General features: G+C 40.5%; 1 long non-coding RNA gene across 1 annotated transcript; it reads right to left on the reverse strand.

Annotated features, from left to right (window-relative positions):
• Positions 1-2328: 2328 nt before the first annotated feature.
• LOC130603908 (uncharacterized) lies at positions 2329-17020 on the reverse strand. The gene is made up of 2 exons (XR_008973320.1): positions 16576-17020; positions 2329-2644 (listed from the first exon to the last, which is right to left on the reverse strand). It is a non-coding gene; the product is annotated as an uncharacterized LOC130603908 (long non-coding RNA).
• Between the last annotated feature and the right edge of the window lie 289 nt (positions 17021-17309).

Raw genomic sequence — 17309 nt, forward strand, 5'->3', positions numbered from 1 at the left:
AGCTTTTGCTGGTTGCCAGCACAGAAGGATCTAAACAGGCGTAAAGATAGACATACTGTGGAAGCCATGGTACAGGATATAGGTATCCAAGCTGTGACAATTGTGTTCACATGCCAGTAGATGGTGATCTTATCATTAATTGTCAAAACATACACACAATATCTCCAAAGGCATCTTCTTCACCTCGTTCTCAGGTAACAAGATGAACCTGGCTTACTGTGCACCATCCTTAGTCCAATCTCTCACAATCCCAGCAGTGCAGGGGACTCTAGAGGCAGGGGTGTTCTCTACCAACACAGACTCACTCCCTAGCACTGTACACTGAACTTGACAGCACCACCAGTTGCTGCAGCCTTCACTGAAACCCAGCTGATCGTTCTGGTTTTTCATATCTCACTGCCAGTTTCCCAACCTGTTGAGGAGAGCTAACAATGGTTACAGCCTTTTCAGGTGCAGTGTTAAGGTCTCCAATAACAATAGTGTTCCCTTTCTCTCCCACTGAGCAAGGGAGAAGCTGGGCAGCCTTCAGGGAGCACTACAACTGGTCTGCAGTGCTGACCCACCAAGATTACATGACAGTTCTGCTATTTCTGTTGAAACGATAAGCATAGTAAGAATGGAAGTTTTGGGATATTTTATCAACAAGGTTTTAAATAAATTATGCTTGTTAGGTATTCCCAGGGTATTTTCACTGGCTCTATCAGCTCTGTGGCCAAACCGTCCCTTCACAGTTTTGATGGGCCTCATCCCATCAATGTGTAGTTGAGACTGAGTGGAACAGCATTCTGTCCCTCAGAGAAGGCTTTATTAATACATCTGGCCACCAATAACTATTTTATTAATTTTGTGGCTGACCTCCCTGGAAAGTTGGTTGATAAGACCTAAGTGAAAATGGAGAGCTCTATTTAGCACTTCCAAAATGCTGACCTACAGTAGTAGACCTTTTGATATGGGAATGTGTGCACATATGACAGGACAGGTTTATTTTTCCACAGAAAGGTCTTCTTACCTAACCTAGCTGTTACCAGGCCAAGCTGAACTAATGTTGCTAACTGATCAACTAAGGTCTAAGAGAATTCTCTCTTGCTCTTCCTAAAGCATTTTTTTTCTTCTTAGACAACAGAGCTTTTCCATATTGCGTGGCAGTTTCACACCACAGACCAGGAATGCTATGTGGTCAGAACACCAGTGTTTAAACATTTAAGTCAAGATTTTAGAGAGGTGCATGGGGTTCTTTTTGCCTATTTACAGAATTGCATGAGCAGTTGAAAAACAAGAAAAGGAGTTTTTAAATAAAATTTTGTAACCACTTTTTCCCCCCAATCACAATCAGCTTGAGGTGCAAGTCAGGGCACGCTGACTGATAATGCAGGAAGAGAGGATAAAGCTGTACAACAGTACTCTTTTCCTTGACATGTGGAAATGCATACATTCCTGAAGTCAGTTTGGGATTCGGCCTGATTTACATTGCGAGCAGTGTGCAAGGCCAGGTTGGACAGAGCCTTGGGCGACAGGGTTTGAAGTGATGTGTCCCTGCCTGTGTCAGGTGGTTGGAACTCATGATCTTAAGGTCCATTCCAACTCAGACCATTTTGCAATTCTATGTTTTCCTGCCATCTAAGGGTCCTTGCAGAATTTCAAACTGCATTTTCTTTTATCTCTAAGGTAAACATTCTTGGATGAGAGATACTTAGCTTCCAGGTCCTAGTAAGGAATATCCACTCGTAACCACTCTCAGAGGAAAGAGAAGAGGTGATGATGAGCTTGTGATGATGAATTAAAAAAATAGAAGAGCGGTGGGAAAGACTAGACAGAAAAGACCAGGCTTTACTTTCTGGTGCTTACACATTCTGTTGATAGTGCCTCTGAGTGCTCAGCCCATAGAGCTGCTGCTGCTAGCACCTTTGAAAAACTTAATCATAAAGTCTACCTCTGCATTGGCTCAAAGGCACTCTTGTAACACATTTTTCAAATGGGTGTACTTAAGCTTGAAATTTAGGAATGCAAAACTGCTCCTGTGAGGCATTTTGAAGTTTTCTTAGTCATATGACAGCTGGACCACGTTGGATAAACGTAGAGCTGAGAATACGTTTGATGGAAAACTTTTTTTTAAAAGCTTCTGGAGCTTCTTTTACAAATGATGCCAGAATCTCCAGAAAATGTGACCTTTTCAAACTACATGAAACATGGTTTTAATTGTGCATGTATATTAGAGACATATTATATTAGTATATTAGTGTTTTTTCATTAGTATTTGTATATTAGAGTACATTAGGCTATATAGGTATCCTGGAGTGAGCAAGATCTTAGCAGTCTCAGAAAGTGATATCAGCTCCCATTTAAATGTCTTTATTTAGGAAAAAAACAAAAGGATATTTGCCAGAATATCAACACCTTCGTGCTTTCCATTTCTCAAGTTGGGCAGTGATTATTCACAGGTATTCAGGCCACTATTAGCTTCTGAAACCTGAGCTATGGCTGTGCTTCAGTAAAATCTGGACATGAGTTCTGCCACTGAATTGCTCAACACTCAATACAACAAGGATACCAAGAAACTAGACTGGAGGAATGATTTCAGTCGTCAGCTGTGTGTGAGGGTAGCAACAGGGTGTGCACAGGATCTGGAAAGGACACACCTGTGAACCTACAGGAAAAGAGACAACGTGCAGCCAAAGTGTATTGTGCCAATACTTAAATACTGTATCTGTGAGGCACAAAAGTTCTCACCTCTCCTGGTGTTTCCCATGATTCTATTGCTATGACCAGGAGCATGGAAAACTATTGCTGCTGGCTTTCCACAATGCAAAGCAAATAGTTGATCCAGGCAGATTTTTACCTTTTACTTGTTGTGGCTAGTAATTTAGGTTAACAGGCAAGTTCTGAAAGAACGAGAACAATGCATACTGATTTAATTATAAATCCTGTGCTTCCACTACTACTGAATAAAGCATGCTACTCCAAATCCTGTAGACATCTAATATAATCTGTTCCATTTATTCCAGCACTGCTGAACAAATAGATAGATAATTTTAATTTGCTTTATTTTTGATGATGTGCCATTCCTAGCTCCTATGCTAGAAAATTTTTATGACTTTAATTTTCTTTTAAGTAGCATATTCTCATAAGCCTGTAAAGTGGCAATGTTTTTTAGATTGTCTTTTAGTTCAGTGCTATTATTACTGTATCATTATTCTTACTTAGGATGGCACCTAGGAGTCCAAATGGATATATGTTGGAATAATTTATTAGATTGTCTTATTTTGACTTAACAGCATTAGAAGTCAGTCTTATTTTGTATGCATTAGCATGTTGAAGAAATAAATGTGAAACTGAATGTTAAATGTGAGTATATATACTATGCAATTCCCTTCAGGTCACAAACTTCAGAATTAATTATTTTCACCATATATTTGGTCATTCTAGTGTCCTGAAATGACAGCCTTGGCTCCTAACCAGGGTTTGGAGCAAGCAAATGAATTCCAGGGGTATAAGGTAAGTAGCTCTTTTGTATTCCTGAATTACTTTTGATCCTGATTACTTGAAATGAGTTCAACAAGAATTTATAGACTCTTCACTGGGGTGCAAGGAAATTTCTGTAGTCATAGAAAGCTTATTATCTATTCCCATTTCAACCCCTGTTCTAACAAGAGTTAGTGAAAAATCTATTGAAAGAATATGTAAAATCCCAAAATTGCCGATGACAGCCATTCTTATATGCCCATATTAGGATTATTTACTGATAGCATCAAGCAGGTTTGAAAGCAAGAGAAAGACAAAAGGAGAAAGATAATACGATAGGGTTTCTGAGAGCTCTCACATGGCCGAAATCTTTTCAGGAAGAAGAATGGAAATCTCATGCTTTTCTCGTAGTTTCAATGGGACCTCACCCATTTGGGGAATCTGTACCTATTAAAAACATCACTATGTAACTGCTATTTCATTTGAGACAGCTGAGACTTCAATACTGCACTCTGCTATGAACACCTGCAATGCTATAGAAAGAGGTACAAAACTCAAGCAAGGCTTTTTGCCATTAGCTCTCAGGAAAAACCCTCCTGTTATCTGGGAAAACACCTAGGGTTGCTTCATAAACACAGATCAACCCTCTGCATCTTAGTGTGTTGTACAGTCATCTGACTAAAATCCTGTTCCTCTGACTGCTCTCAAGTTAATGTCCTAAGCCTGAATTTTCGATGTTCTTTTACTGGGCTGGGGACTTTGTCATCCTTCGTACAACAAAATGCTGCTAACTCCACCCCTGATCCTGCAAAAAACACTTAAATGCATGCTTAGACAGATTTGTATATGAGCTTTGCTGCAGAGCAGCCAGTGCTCAGCAGTTTTTAGGTCCATTAACTGAAGGGAAAACGTTTTGAAATATTCCATGAGAACTGCAGAAAACAAAATTCTTTCAAGCAGATAAACACATAGGAAAATATTTTCTTTTGTTTTCTTGGGCAGGAAGGAAATGGATTGGAAAGATAGCAAAATATATGCATGCTTGACTCAAAAGGTACGTCACAGCTGTCAGCCTGTTTTCTGTGCTTGCATTGATTATGAATAACTCACTGAAAGAAGAGTGGCTGGTGCAAAGAACTGGGGCAGATTTACCTCAGCCATTCTCCTCACATTTCATTAATACAATCCTGAATTCATGCTGCACTGGGAAAAATCAGCAAGAATGACAACAATGGTGAAACATGAAGTGAAGAGGAAGTATGTCACCCTGGCATGGACGATAATTACTCCATGGTGCATTCATCAGATCCACACCTCAGTTTCTGTACAGCCTGTCTTTGTGCTCAGCAGGTAAATGAATCATCACCATTTCTGGTAGCCAGCTGACGCTGGAAGAGGAAGGCGATTGCCTGGACTTCAGCTCTGTGGATATGTTCCATGGAAATAAAGACGTACTCTATTTTTTTTTCAGATGTTTTTACTCTGAAACCACAACACAGGTTAAAAAAACCCTAACTAATTTATACCAATCTGGCTGGATTCTCTGCATCAATGTGGGTTGCAGGAGTCTTGCAAGACCTGATGCAGAAAGACCGTTCCTATTCTTTACCAGCACAGCAAACTTAGGACTCACATTCAGATAATAAAGCATCCTGCACTATGAACTTCTCTTTCTCTACATATTCAGATTCAGACTGAAAAGCAGAAAACTGTAAGAATAGCAGAAATGGAAAATTCACATACACAAGCGTGTGTTCTCCTCTCAACAGAATGTCATACTCATCCCTGCCTCTATTTTCCCCCCAGGGTAGAATTATTGATTGTGAGCTTTTTCTTTGATTTTTTTTTTCTAAATGGAGTAGAGGTTCCTTCAAGTAATTAGAAAAATACAAATATTTACTTGCCAAATAAAAAAGAAACCTTGTTTTAAAAACACCTAAGGAAATTTTTTTACATTGTCTTAAGGTAGGTAGAGGTGAGGTACCAATTTGAAGACCTTCTTAGTATTACACACAGAGTGGCAGACAGCATTTAGTATTAAGGACTATATTATAATTTCAATTATAACGTCTCTATTATTCAAGCATGAATAAAAACAGTTTATAAGACACTAATACCATTTAGTAAAGGACTATATCTGTAAAAGTGTTCAGAAATTTTAATGCTGTCTAAAGGGCCAGTGTGAAGTTGAAAAGTTCATTCTCCTCCTTGTTTGCCACATGCCTTCTGGAGGTATGTAAAGTTTCTGCCAATCAGAGTTTTCACCAGTGAAATCCCAGTGTAGTAAAGAAAGACTGAAGTGAAGTGCTGAGCAGTGAGGTTCCCTGGTCCACAACTAGATGTTTAATTTCCATCTCCCTAGTCTTTAGCATACAAACTGGCATGTATTCTGTAAGGCAAGTTTTATATTCAGGCAGTATAATGATCTTCCTGCAACACCTTGCTCTTTCAGCTAATGACTTAGTAGTCTGGGCTGTCAGAAGCTCAACTTCATCTCCTTTCCCTCTTGAGGCAGTTTCACTCTGTGCATTTCCCTATTGTACCTTATATCAGGTGTCTTAATTTCTTAATTTCTCTAGGTGTTGCATTTTGTATATGGTAGTTATACAGTCACTGGACAGAAAGACTTACCATGTTCATCACTTATTTGGGCATTAGGCAAGACATACGAGTTACATAGTAACAGCAGCTTACAGTGCCAGGTATGAATTGTGTTTCTTAGTGATTCTGCAACAATAAGGAACCCAATTGCGGAGTATGGCCTTCTCATCCCAACCCAATGGGAATGCAGCAGCCAGTTGGCTACAAAGTCATTCTTACTCTCCCCAACCAATTAAAAAACATAAATCAATGCTATTCATCATCTTCAGAAGTTGCAAAAAATCTTGAAGATTCAGCAGCTGAAGGACTGTATGAGGTACAACTATTTGTATTTTCACCAATTCCCCTTTGAAAGGCTGGAGTTTTCATGTTGTACTGGATTGGCACAGCTTCACCTGGTTTTCTCACTATTAAATGTTGCTGGTATTAAAAAAGCTTTGTTAAAAATACTGATTAGCACAACTGTGTACAAAAAAGCAACAAGAAAAAGAAATGGTTTCTCCTTGAAGTGAATGTTGCCTGTGAACTCAAGGATTTGATAGTTTTGGCTATAATTAATCTAGTACAGACATGGAAGGGCTAAATCATAGTGCTTCTTCATGCTTTCTTTCCATTAAATGAAAGGGAATAGCTATTGACCTTTTGCCAGCAGCCAAAATAAATTGTTATGTTCATCCCACTGTTTATATATAGGAGAGAAAAGAAGTGCCCTAGAAAATGTACTCAGTAGCAAGCCCATCCATTTGAAGACTTGTGACTTCAGCCTTTAAATGCTTTTATCCAAAGCCCCCTACTTATATGACTCTTATCACTAATTTTAGTTATGTTTGGAGCAGGCTCTAATGATTACATCAGTAAATAATATCCATTTTCTGGGACTTGGAGTCTCAGCTCAGAATTAGGATGTGAGCTGTCAGTTGGATGGTCCAGCCCCTCCAGGGAACCTGAAGGAAATCTCAGTTGTGGGAGCCAGAGACACACAACAGATACAGGTGCAAACTGCAGGTAGGGATAGCATGCATGCAAGCATGCATAAGCCTGCATCCTCTTTCAACAGAGAGGACAGCCTGAAGGAAAAACTTGGGGTGCAGAGGGTGGCTTGTGGCCCTTTTAGAGTAGTTCTTTACTTAGATTATCAGGGGTACAGGATGTGATAACTTAGTTGTAGGGAATGATTTCATTCCTGGTTTGTTTTTCCTTTGCATTTGTGATAGGGGATGGAAATACACATATGGTTTTATATTCACTAAACATTCTCTACCAGTTTACTAGGAATTTCACTTTGACCAATTATGTTATTGTATTAACTTACATGATGAACGTATTTTCTATGCAAGATCTGTGGAGACAAGGCGGGTAGGGCTCAAATCAAAATCTCTCATAGCATGTTCCCTTCCTTTGACCTCTAATGAGCAAATCTCTACAAGGTTGGTGATTCCTGAAAGAAAAGTTCATGTCAGAAACTATGTAAAATTTATTGTGCAGAGCCCTGCAGTCCTTTAAAATATAGAAAAAGTCGGAAGATGGTATGGGAATAGGATGTCTTAGGGTTACAATCTGTACTTTCTTTTCAGAGCTTATAGTTTTTCTAAAAATATAACCATAGGCCATTTTGTACAATTTCCAGGTCACTGTAGCATTACACTTGGGGGGTGTGTATACACAAGATATATGTGTATATATATTTTTTTTTTCAAAAATATGCATAGATATGATAAAGAAGCGTGTATATATAATCTACACATGTAGACTATATACATACACGTACATCTAAAATGCAAATATTTATGGAAAAAGATATATTCCAAAAGAAAGAACAGGAGCAAAATAAATAGGGAAAGAAATCTCTACAGTGTAGGCAAATGCACTCACTTTTCAAGGTGGCTCTTTGCTCCTAAGGAAGTCTAGACACATACTGATGTCACTAAACAATAACCTATATCTGAAGTACCTGAAAAATGGACTAAAGATCTGCTCTACAATGCAAATAAAAGACATCCCAAATACTCATCTAAACTAAGATTCAAGTGTCTCAGCTTAAGTGTCTCAGATTCAAGCTCGTTCTCAGTCATCATGTTTTTTACATGTTTATATCTGATGACTACAGTATTATTCTCTTAGTTCTACAAGCTGTGTGCAGTTCCTATTTCTAAAACTGAATGAGATATAATCCTTTCTATTTTGTCTATCAGAATTATCTACTAAACCATGGGATATTACTTTTCAAAGCTGTATCTGTAGAATCTCATTGAAGGCTATGCTTCACCTGAGCAACAACATGCATCAAGTGGTAATTAATATCTGTGTGTGTTCAGCAGTAAAATAAATTTGGCAGACAGTGAAAGAAATTCATACAAGCTATGAAGAGCTGACAGACAATATATGACCCATTTCGTAATCACTAAAAAGCATTTTCCCCCAAACACCTCTCCCTGTAGATCATTGTGAAAAGCTGTGGCAAGCTGCAATTCTGACTCACAGATAAAAGTGCGAGGAGAGGTGCTGTAATGATTGGTATTATCACTCAGAAGGGTGAATTACTGTTTGATGTGCTCACTACATACATCACAAATCATTTTTAAAAAGGAAGAGTGTAATTTACTGTCATTCTGTAGCAGGTTGTTAATGGACCCAATAATAGCTTAAATTCATTTATCTGAGTTAATAATCACATGACAGCAGAGAAAGAAACATAATTTAGCATATACTTTCTTTTTCCAGATGGCTGACTCCACATTTGTCTGCAATAACAGAGAGATAATAATGCCAGAACAGAGCAAACAGGAATTCAAAGAACTAAGCACCAATATTTACAGACATCAGCAAGAAAGACAGATTGGTATAAAACAGCAAGCTATTCTGTCCATTTTTACAAGCCGTTTTAAGAGATATTTGAATTCCTGTTTCCCATTGAGATACATCTATGGACCAAATGGTATTTCTTTTTATAAAGGAAAATAATGTGTGGCTGGTTGGATTTTGTTTTCTTTTGCTCTATTTCATAGCCTTAATCCTGAGCCAGCGGCTATCCAAGTTCATCAGCCTCCTCCAGAGATTTTATTTACTGCCAATGTAACATCTGTGAGCTAAATCCTCTTTCCAGTCCTAGTTTTGTAACTCTACCATTCCCACTTTGAGAGGCAATTTAAAATTCAATGGGCAATTGTGGTAATCTACCCCTCCTCTGCTTGTCCAAGGTTGGTTATGAAAAATGCTGCAAACCCCTAAAAGAACAAGTAGCAAATACCAAGTCCTCATTACACTCTAGAGGTTCCCATAAGTTTCTTTCCCTACAGGTCAAAATCCCACATGGCTCCTTTGTCTTTTCTTTTATCCAACTCTAATTTGGTGCAATTGTGGACCTGGAGTGGTCCACACCAGTTGTGGATCTGGAGTGTTGTGGACACACCAGGAGGCTACTTTGAAGACAGAAGGCTCACCTGAAGAGGAGTTTAACAACACGTAAGGTTTTTCACTGACACAGGATGCTGTACTGTCCCAAACACATGGCATTTTAGTCATTAATTGCCTGACTGTGCCAGCAGCTTTCAAGGTTATACTTGCTCAAATGTTAGAGCCACTTTTCCACATGTCTGTCACAGTTTCATTATCAGGAACATCTGTAAAGGGCTACAGCCGAAGACACACTTGTCAACTTACCACAGTCCAGTCAGTGAGACCATGGTGAAGGTAAGAAACTAGGACTTGCTGTACTTCACTTTCCCATCAGGCATTCTCTGCCTGGGTGTCAAACTTCCATGGGACTTCAGCTGTGTCTTGCTGGTGTCCTCACAACACCTTCTCCTGATATGAGACTTGGGGATTAAACATGGAGATAAAAAAAAATATTCCAAAATCTATCATCTGGTACTGAATCTGGGTTTAATGTGAAACCTAAATAGGCTTGGGTTGGAGAAGACCTTAAGTTCATCTAGTTCAACCCCCCTGCCATGGCCAGGGACGCCTCAAGACTAGAGCATGCCGCCCAACTCTCTGTCCAACCTGGCCTTGAACACTGCCAGAGATGGAGCAAGTGCACTCTTGCCAACTCACTGGCATCATGTCATACCAGTCTTGTGCATGGTAAGGATCTTCTGACTTTTGTGTGTGTGTAATTTTCTTCTTGCTTTCTGACTGAGTCACAGCACAAAGCAGTTTAATTATAAACAACTCTGATATTACTTGAACACATAATTCAACTTTCAAAGCCTCCAGCACTGAGGTGTGAGATACGAGCTCACAGCTTCTGTCAGTGAGCAAAATCACCTATGGGTCATGCAAATTCCTCTCCCCAGTGGCACCACATCAATCACAGCCTCGAATTACCCAGAGAACCTAGACACTTGTGACAGCTTGCCAAACAGAGAGGCTTGGGCAGGTGGCTCTGAGATGAAGCATAAGTCAGGGTTGCAGCATTGCTTGGGGTGCATTTAGATTAAATTGTCTATTGGCTTCCTGACAAATGGCAGTTTTCTCTGTGGGTTCCTTAAACACAAAATATACTAAAATATACTATGTAGGGACCTAGGAGAGTGAAAACCAGTAAGCTAGGACTTCATTAGGAGACACTGCTGCCTCAAGAGTGTTTCTTCAAGACACTGTCTGTAGAAAGTCATCTTAAAGAGTTGTAGAAAGCTCCTTCTGTGTAAAGCATCTGCTTATTTGGACTACTACTAACACGTAGTCCATAACAGCAGCATGTGCACGATTATAGCTGCATATTTTTCAAATCGTGGAATCATAGAATGGGAAAGACAGGAGAAGGTCATAGTCTGACAGCCCATCACTGTGTCAAATTTTCAGGAAATTGCTGTTATGCTTCCCAGTCCCTGTAATTTTACACAATTATTATAAGAATGTGACTCAGTATTAGGCACACGTTTTACCTCACCAGTAAAGCACGCACATAGCTATAAACCATGTGCCTGTTTTTTGCTGGAAACCATGACCTAAGAACATTTAAAAAAAAAACCAAAATCCCACAGGAAAACACCCACTGCTCTGATTAATAAAAACCACAAACAACAAAAAACAAATCAAATTTGAAATAGTAACTGTTAACTTGTAGCATTTCAGTTATTTTGGCTTTGAGTTTCTCAGGAGCCTCAGTCCAGCTAGTGCCGTTTTAATACAGGTGTCCATTACACCTGGTTTACTCCTGTTGGGTACCGCTGGTCTTATAGCAAGCTTGTAACCCTATGAATCAGGCCAGGAAAACTGAACATCGTTGAAATTGGAAACTGTGTTTTAAGCTGTTTATAAACAGCATTGCTAAAGGGTGACAAACTGTTATCATTATTAAACTCTTCCTCTCTTCTTTCTCACAACAGTTAAAAGAAGTAATAAAGGGGATTCAAGTAACTGCACACAGTTTGCCTCCCTGCCTCAGCTGCTGAGCATCACTGAACCATTTCAGAGCTCTGACAGGCTGTTGCCATTTGAATGAACACTCCCATTAGCAGCCAAGATCATAGAAAGGACAGAGATTTCTCTCCTGAAATCTCTGCAGTAGAAGTGACATAAAAGCCATCAAACTGTCTTTCAGGATCACTTCTTTCAGGATAGATTTGTTTCTTCTGAGAGGCCTTTATTAACAAGAATCTCCTTCTTTCCTGTCCACCATAGCATTTCTGAAATTATTTGAGAGAATGAAGTCATGGCATGCTTTCTTATAGCAGCTACTCCTGGGCCATGCTTTATCCATGCTGCTGGGAGAAGCTTCTCTCGTAATGCAGACCCATCCTTGCTTTTGCTTAAGTCAGAAAAATCCTGTTGAGTTGAACGGGTCTATAAATGCCATCGAAAACATTTCTGCTGGTTCACAACCTCATGCTGTGACAGAAGCCTCGCAAACACTGCCCTGGGAAGAGCAAGTCATGTCTCACAGCCACAGCCTGAGACTTTCCACAGTCCTGTGACTTTCCACAGTCCTGCTTTTAAACAGCTTCAGCATGTGGATATATTTGTAGACAGATAAAATAGTGATCTTTACACAGGAACTAACTTTCAGTATGGATCCCCGTACTAAGTGTTAGCAATGGTTGTCCTAAAGAAGTTAAAAGTCACTTTGAATACAGAGTTCTGTAATCAGTTGTGCAGGTATCTCAAAAGTCAGAAAATAATCTAAAATTATCACAAGTAGGTGAAAACAATCAGTTTTGTTATCAGGTCATAGGGTAGGGTGTTAATGGTAACTCTCAATCCTTGACATACTCAGAGTAGTAGATGCTCTTGGCTGTTCCCCATGAAGCTCTCTCCTCATGAAGCTCTCACTTTACTTCACAAAGAATATATATTTATTTATTTTTCCACCTGGTAGCAGGATTTTCAATACCCCACAGTACTAAATATTATGTTCTGGTGATGCTAATTTCCCTTTGTGGAGCAGATTTCCAGCTTAACGTCAAGTATAAACTAATAAGCACAGGAAAACCTTTCCTGGCTGGCCAAAGAACACTGCAGCAGCTTGTCCATATGATCCTTCTTGTTTCTGTGCCTGAGGAAATACATCTTCTTGACAGGCATACTCAAGAGAAGATCTATAGTTCCACTTTCAGCCACATATCTGTGGAACATTTAGAATCACAGAATTGTTTCAGTTGGACTGGACCTACAAAGGTCATCTAATCCAACCTCCCTGCAGTGAGCAGGGGCATCTTTAACAAGATCAGGTTGCTCAGAGCTCCATCCAACCTCACCTTGAATGTTTCCAGGAACGGGGAAGCCCCAGCTTCTCTAGGCAGCCTGTTCCAGTGTTTCATTACCCTCATCATAAAAAATTTCTTCCTTATATCTAGTCTGAATCTCCCCTCTGTTAGTTTAAAACCATTACCCCTTGTCCTGTCATAACAGACCTTACTGAAAAACCTGTCTCCATCCTTCTTATAAGCCCCCTTTAAGTATTGAAAAGCTGCAATAAGGCCTCCCCAAACCTTCCTCTGCTCTAGGCTGGACAAGCCCAACTCTCTCAGCCTTCCCTCATAGATGAGGTGCTCCAGCCCTGTGATCATTTTTGTGGCCCTCCTCTGGACCCACTCCAACAGGTCCACGCCTTTCCTGTGCTGAGGACTCCAGAGCTGCATGCTCTATTCCAGGTGGAGTTTCACGAGAGTGGAGTAGAGGGGCAGGGTCACCTCCTCCTTTGGATGCAACCCAGCACACAGTTGCCTTTCTGGGCTGCACCCACATGTTGCTTGTTCAGGTCCAGCTTTTTATTCACCAGTACTCCCAAGTCTTTCTTGGCAGGGCTGTTGTCTATCCCTTCATCCCCCAGCTTGTCTTGATGCAGGAGCAGGAAGCTGCACTTGGCCTTGCTGAAGCTGATGAGGTTCACATAGACCCACTTTCTTGAGGGTGAGAACACACACAAACTTAAACTATATATGCATTCATACAAGGCAAGGAGAGCCTTTAGTTTGTGCCAGCAACATGGAAAGCTCAGCCTGAACATCAGTTCAGGCAGGGCTGGGTGGGCAGTGATCAGGGAACTTGATTTCCTTTAAAAAAAGGGACTTCCTGGAAACTGAACTTAGTGAGATTCTACAGATTTGGCAAAGCATTGTCCCAGAGGACAATACAATGGAAAGAATTCTCATAACACTATAACATGCAATTTTTTCATAATAGACCTAAATTCTCATGAAATGTGGGCTAGGTGTTTTATTTAGCAATTCCCAGTTGTAGAGTGGAATACAGACTGTTTAAATTGACTCTGTTTCAGTTATTTTTCTGTTTAATAATCTTATTTTGTAAGTCTGAAAACCTGCAGCCAATCAGACTTTCCATTCTCTGCCCCACTTCTACTCAGATGCTTTGTGTAATGTTTTTCTAAGCTACCAGCTTTCCTTATGTTGATTGGTGAAAATAAGAATTTATAGAAATCACCCTTGTCATAGCTGGTAGAAATCATGGTGCATAAGGTGCTTAAAAGCCTTTAAGAAATCTTACTTCAAGTCTCTATGATGTAATGTGGGGGTACCTGTAGAAAAGATTAATGAACACAAGCTGAATAGTTAGAAAAAAACATAATCAGGCTGTTTCTGAAGTTTATTGGGGTGGAAGGAGCCATGAACAAAAAGCAGGCATTTGACTGGAGAATGCTTGCGGCAAGCAGACTTTCTCTAGTCCCTTTGTGAAGCTGTTTGTCTGGAGATACACTGTGTGGTACGGTGGAAAGCCATGGCAAAAGGAGGCATATACTGAGAACACCTCCGCTCCTCTGGATGCACTGTGCAAATGCACAGCACTTCCGTGGTGGGGCTGTCATACAGCAATAAATCAAAACAGAAGCATATTCCTGCATATACTGCCATCTCCTCAGGAGCATGCTTGGAAAGAGAATATGGAGCTGCAGTATGGTCATGAACTAATGTCCTTTTGACTTGCTGGTGGCACTCTTGGGAGTCAGCAGGAAGGTGAATGGCAGGTAAGCTGATTTCCCCAGATGGTACCAGTGTGCCACGCACAGTTTGGGTCATGATTTTTAGGGCTTTTTCAAAAACGTGAGGGAAGAGAGAAAAAAACATTAAAGTTTTCTTCCACTCTGAAAACATCCATACCCTCTTGTCAGCAAGAGGCAGTCCATAAGGCAGAGGGGAACGGCAGATTCAGGATCTTGAAAGGACTCTGAACTACACGGGAAGACTAAGGTTAGTTCTCATCACAGGACAGAAGAGTGCACTGCAGACTATATCAACTGCAAGGGCAGTCCCAGTGAAGTTTCTGACCCAGTATGCAGGAGCAAAGTTAGATAGCTTTTTTTAGTGTGACAGTGACCAAGTACTGGCATCGATTGCCTAAAGAGGTTGTGGAGTGTCCGTCACTGAAGATACTCAAAGGATGTCTAGGCAGGCAGCCTGCTCTAGGTGGACCTGCTTGAGCAGCAGAAGGTTAGACCAAATGACCTCCAGGTGCCCCTTCCAGCCTCAGCTACTCTGCAATTTGTTGTTCAGACAGATTATTACTGCTATTACTGCACCACTTGCTGCTTCTCTGTAAATAGCACAGCTACCTTCTTCCAGCCTCTATGCTGTCTGCACGCATCCGAAGTCCCCTCTAAGGTAGGGACGATCCCTGGGTCGGTAAGGTTGCTGTTAACTCATGACCCCAGAGGCAGCTTATAGCTAACATCATTCCACTGCTTTTGATCTAACAGTCTCCTTACTCATGGGGAAAGGAGATTGTATTTTCATTTACTTTCAATGTGTATCTGTACAGAGCCAAAAGAAAAAAAAAATTATACTATGTAGAGCTGCTAAAGAAGTGTGATTATAGCATCTCAAATACATTTCATATAAAGCAGCTGAGGAAAAATAGATATCATTTTTTTTGCCATATATTCCTCCTCCTGTTGCAGACTAAATACTCATAACTGCATCTCTCTCCCATGTATACTATAAACAGCAGTATCAGCTTTGCAACACACCCCCTGGTTACATCAAAAAGCATTTTTGTATGTTTGCTACTTTAAAAAGGCTTTCAGGGCACAGTGTGACTTTGTCCTGCAGCTCCAGTTGTGGCAAACAGAAGTGGCTCACACAGGACAGCCAGGTTTAGCTGCTCATTCTCATCACCATCATTGCTATAAACTAGAAGCAAGAATAGCCTGAGCTAGCTCCCACAGATCATATGAGACAGTTATTCACCCTTTAGTATAAGGCTCCCGTTTTAACTGCAAGATCATTACAGACACTCCAGCAGTTTTATGACCTTTGGTTCCACTTCTAGCTTTATACCATTTCAGCAACAGGGATTGTTGGCTTTATGGCCAAGTTCAACTTGATAGATGGAAAAAAGTCTGAGCACTTGAAACGCATTTTAATACTGCACAACGACCATGCACAGGCGTTCAAGTCAGCCTGGTGGTGCCAAATGTAGGAATATGTTGACACACAACAGCTGGGCAGTTTAAGCACTGCTAGGAAATACTTCATCTTAGCAAGGGACCAGAGCATGTACCAAGCATCGCTCTGGCAGTGTTTCATGAGAAAGATTCCCCTGAGATGTGAGGAAACACTGAGCATCGTAGGCCATCACACTGGTAGCTGGAGTTGAACCTTGAGGTTGAACGCCATCAACATTCCCTTAGGTCCTTTCTCTTCCTCCCTTTCCATTGACTGCAAACTGCCATTCAGCTTTTTTAACTTGTCATCCCATCAGATGCATCTAGAACAGCTCCAGAAACTGCCACAACAAAAGCAGTCTCAAACACCCAGGCAATAGGCATCTGGAAAATGTATACCAGCATCCCTGATTTCCATTGTACACCTCTAGATTTGCAACACTAATTCACCCCTCACAGAGATCTATAAAGCTGAGCCTCTTGGGGATAGGGTAGAGGCAAGTGTTTCTTTCCAGTGTAGGAAAGTAAAGCATAAAAGTAGCGTGGGGGCCAGCAGAAAGATTAACAAATTGCACTTTCCCAGCTTTCTGTGCTAATAGGTGCTGGGGAGTGGGATAGCTAAAGACATCACTGTTCAGCTAATGCACTTTCAAAAGGCTGTATCACATACTTACAGTTTTTATTCTTCCCAGATACAGGTTGTTTCTCTGAAGACAGCATGGCTCAATTCAGCCCTGGTGTAATTACAGGGGCTTCAGTGAGGTTGTAACCTGCTTGCAACCAGGCTAAAATTGTTCCTTTGTTCCATGTTTCCTTTTCCTGACCAGCAGTAGCTCCGTTGTCATGGCTTTTAACTCGTCTACTAAACCAGCAAAGCACTTTTGTTGTCCATTTGCAAGGGTGACCTTCCTTTTTCCTTGGCACAAGTCTCCAGATGGAAGTGTAATCTTTCACAGCTGAGTGACTTTCAATACACAGGAAAAGGCAGAGTGAAAACCTTAGCACTGCTATTAAAGCTGCTCTCTATAAACAATTACTTGTCTTAATAGGGATTAATATAAGAACTAATCCAGCATTGAGAGAAAGCAAAACCACTGCAAAGCCTGTCTTGCAGCTCTAATTTCCTTCTCCAAATAGAGCTGTGGAGCTACTAATCAGGTCAGACACTCTTCACCTGGTTATCAATAGAGTGAGAGTGCAGAAAAAAGCTGTTAGTATTCATAGGAAGAAAAGCTGTTTGCTTGTTTTAATTATGACTGCAAAGAGGTGCTGACACACAGGAAACATGCTATAAGGGTTAGCAATAGAAAGTTCACAGAAGACGTCAAATAAAGGAAAAAAATGACTAGTGTTTGCAGAACAGTAGAACAAATCAGAATAAACTAGATAGTAACGTTTATTCAGTGAA

Source organism: Pezoporus wallicus, unplaced genomic scaffold (assembly GCF_028554395.1).
Source record: "Pezoporus wallicus isolate ANWC-B61680 ecotype Strahan unplaced genomic scaffold, APGP_CSIRO_Pwel_v1 contig_6999, whole genome shotgun sequence".
Classification (NCBI taxonomy): domain Eukaryota; kingdom Metazoa; phylum Chordata; class Aves; order Psittaciformes; family Psittacidae; genus Pezoporus; species Pezoporus wallicus.